Source organism: Gymnoscopelus braueri, assembly GCF_963280865.1.
Source record: "Gymnoscopelus braueri genome assembly, chromosome: 6".
In the NCBI taxonomy this organism is placed as follows: domain Eukaryota; kingdom Metazoa; phylum Chordata; class Actinopteri; order Myctophiformes; family Myctophidae; genus Gymnoscopelus; species Gymnoscopelus braueri.
The window spans coordinates 50,032,911-50,037,035 of NC_137607.1; positions in this window are offsets into that span (position 1 = coordinate 50,032,911).

Consider the following 4,125-nt stretch of genomic DNA (forward strand, 5'->3'; position numbering starts at 1 on the left):
ACAAGAGAAGGGGATGAAAGAGGAGAGGGAACGAGGGAGGAGAGAAAGGAGGGAGGGAGTATGAGTGAAGGAAGGAGAGGGAGAACTGGCAGCGCTGCTTCCACACTCTTATATGGACAGTGGATCTCTTGGGACAACCCGCTGAAAGTCTCTCCCTGTCCTTCTCTCCCTTCTATCTCTCTGTCCCTGGGCTGCGACTGGCTGAGTAGGACGCTGCGTGTGTCTCCAGAGTGATTTATCAGGTTTACAGGGAGGACAGAGAGAGAGAGAGAGAGAGAGAGAGAGAGAGAGAGGGAGAGAGAGAGAGAGAGAGAGAGAGAGAGAACTCCGGTAGCAGGCAGGCAGCAGTTACCAGCCAGCTGGCTGGGTGTGTTAACTCCACATCTGACCTCTATGGGAACAGAGCAGCCTCCACTCCTCTCCTCCTGGTGAGCTGTGGGAACAGGGGAACAGATATTCAGCCTTCCCTCCTCTCTACTGTTGAGCTATGGGAACCACCCAAGAGAGCTCAGGACAGGACAGGACAGGACAGGACAGGATGGCTCTGGTGACAGTACTTCTCAGGGAGCCCCCTGGCACTGAGGATTGCGGTGCTGCCGATAGTTTCTTGATGTGAAATGGCCCAGTTGGCACAGCGGTAAGGCAGGTACACATTGCAGGACCTTAAAGTGCTCGGGGGGTTATCTGATCGTTAAGCATTACACACTGCAGGAGTTTATTTCTTGAAATCGGCTGTCATAATATCGTTGTGGTCTTCACAACAGGATTGATCCCCGACAAGGGCTGACACACTGTAGGATAGTTCACTAGGATGCTATCTCCAGAGTCAGACCCAATACATACATTTGAGTTTATTCCAATTCATTTTAATCGACGTATCCCGTGATATGCCTCTCTCCCTCTCCCTCTCCCCCCTCTCTCGCTCTTTCTCTCTCTCTCTCTCTCTCTCCCTCTCTCTCTCTCTCCCTCTCTCGCAGTCAAGTGCGCAGAAGCCGTCAGTGACAGCGTTGCCATGTCCGCTTATTATAAGCGACTTTGGGCTTGTTTTTCTGTAGAGTTGCTTGTAAATATTGGTTGTTGCGGGGTGCATTTTTTGGGCTTATTTGTGTAGTTGCTTATTTGGCCTTGTTTCCTAATGTTGTTTAAACCAGTGGTTTAAACAACACATAATATGTATTTGTCCGCAGACCCCCCTTCTGTAAATATGTTGTGCCATAATAGACCCCCATACAAGATTTGTGTGGATTTGGAAAATATTCCACAATTTTCTCAAGATTTGTATTTGAAAGTAGCTGCGACGCGTTGTGAGCTTGTAGATCGGCTATTTTCAAATATCCAATGTATTTGTAAATAGGTTTAAAGTGCTCAAGTGGCCTTTTCTTGGGCTTGTTTTCATAGACCTGGTTGCTTATTTCTCTCGCAACATCTGGCAACGCTGTTCATAACAGCGTGCACATTCTGCACACACACACACACACACACACACACACACACACACAGAGCTCGCTCTTGCTCTCACTCTCTGTCTGTCTGTCTGTCTCTCTCTCTCTCTCTCTCTCTCTCTCTCTCTGTACAATTCCTCTAAAATAAACAGCCCACCAGGCTCGCTCACTCTCTCATTTTGTTTTATAATGTTAACTTAATACAGGACTGGACGGTAATATTGCGGTAGGGACTGTTTGTTGTGGTCAGATCCAGCGACGCTCCCCTGGCCACGGTGGCTGTAATGTGCTCTCATTGGCTGTAGCGTGGATCTCCTCGCAGACCCTTTCATAATGTATGATACTGTCCGATCTCCTGTCTGGGACAGAGCTGAATATCTAACATGGTAGTTATCTGAAAACGGTCGGAAAGCCGTCGCAGAGCGGATAATCGCGGCCACATCGTCTCGCGGAACCTTTCACACAGAGCGAGCATTATCTCGCAGATCAAAGGCCGATCTGCGTCAGATCGGGAGGTTTTCTCGGCGAGCGCCAAAAAATGTCGGCGACAGCAATATCGGACCCAATCTCCTGCAGTGTGTACGGGCCTTTACTTTGCTCTGTAAAAGTCGGACAGTCAGTTTGCCAACCAGTCAGTCAACAAGTCAGACAGTCAGGTAGCGCGCAGATAATCAATCAGATGGGCAGCCAGACCTTTTTTTCGCCCAGCCAGCAAACCAGCCAGTAAGTGTTGGTCGCTCAGTCGGGTCCTCCTGGATCAACTCTTCCATATCCTCATCTGAACTCCAAGCTGACTCACACCTCCCAAGGAACAAATAGCCTCCTGGATCTGGGGCCAGGGTGAGTGTCACAAGTCATGACTCCTAAAAACCTTGCTCTTTCTCTGTCTTTAATATTCTTTGTATTGTCTCTCACTGTTTCCCTGGATGCCTGTCTCGCTCAGATCAGATCAGAGCGAGACAGACAAAAAAAAATCCAGATTAGTGAACGCTGTATTTCAGTGTACATGTTTTGACAGTGGTACTTTAAAATGTGCCTCTATAGTAAGTGGTTACTTTTATGGCCTAACATTTTACACTTTAATACTAATAGATTTCAAGAGAGATTCTACTTCGACACACTCTAGGTGTAACATACTGTGGCATGCTGTATCATGCAATATTATCTAAATCCAGTTAAATGTGAAGCTATACGATACGTGTGATTTTGACTATGTGAGAAGGAATTACAGTTAGTAATTCGCACACACCTGTGCGCTGTTCCATGTGGGGACCTCGCCGACGCCTATTCTTAGCAAGCTCATTATTGTTGTGGGGGGTCCTAGAATTCCATAATCTCACCACTGTTTTGGAAAGGGAGTTTTGATTTGATAAACTAACCCTGAAGTCAAGCACTCAGGACATTTTTAGAGAAATAGTTCAAATATTTGACTATGCTCCAAGGCTTTATCTGGGTCTGCTAAGTCAGCCATTCAGACTTGTTCCCATGGATAAGGCAACGAGACAAGGTCAGGTTATAACTTTGAAGAAACATTTATTTTAGGCACAATAATCATGGCACATGCTGCATGTCACTTATATGAGAATGACCACTGTGTAACAGTTTATATACCAATGTGATTTCATAAGGGACATGATGGTTTCCTATGCATGTCACAAGTTAAAATGGTAACATGGTAACTTAATAATGGCCTTCTACAGTAATGTCCTCCAGTGTGTATTAATACTGTGTCAGCATTAAACGCTGAATAATGTTGCAAGTACAGTATACAGTAATATTGATAGTAACCAGTTGCCTACTGACTAAAATATAATCACAGTTTTTTAATATTATATGTACTAGTATTATACATGCTTAAATACGGTTTCACAGTTAAAGGTAGGGTAAGTGATATTTTTTGGTTAAAACAAAAAGTATTTTGTTAAAAGGTTAAAGGCACTATATTCTGATAGTAATCATTGCTATAGAGTGTTTGTTCAGTAACAGGAGTCTCCCCGTCTCTCCAGCTCTTTAATAAACAGAAAATACATTTTCCGGTAGGTGTCAAAATCTCAGCCAATCAGGAGAAAGTACCCATTCTTAAGCTTCATTTTTATAGTGTTCCAGTTCCAATTTTGCCTTCTCATTTCTTAGTGTCATCATTTCCAATGTCACTTGTTTAATCTATATCCTGATTGAGTTCTCTATCCTGATTGGATAAAATTGGAAATGAAACTGAAACTGAAACGAAAATGCATTTTCTGTTTTATAAAGAGCTGGAGAGACAAGGAGACTCCTTTTACTGAACAAACACTCTATAGCAATGAGTACAGTCAGAATATAGAGCTATTTAACACTTATTTTAACCAAAGAAAATCACTTACCCTACCTTTAAATGCACTGGTTAATACAGAGAACCTAAGACCACTGTGAGGGGAAGTTGAATCCTCTTTTGACCGTTGACATTATATTGAAAGAAGGTTGTAGACTGCATATCCAATAATAACTGTGTCAGATGTGATTTGGGGCGTTGTCATGGAACAATGAACAGATGTTTGTTATTTGGGTTTGCCTGTTGATGTCTTTTCCATCAATATGGATCACTGTGCGTGTATGTAAGTTAGTTATTATGTATCCTTCTTTCTATCTGTATCTCTGTGTCTGTGTACATTCAAATGGCTCCAGCCTCAGGTGTGTCCCCCGG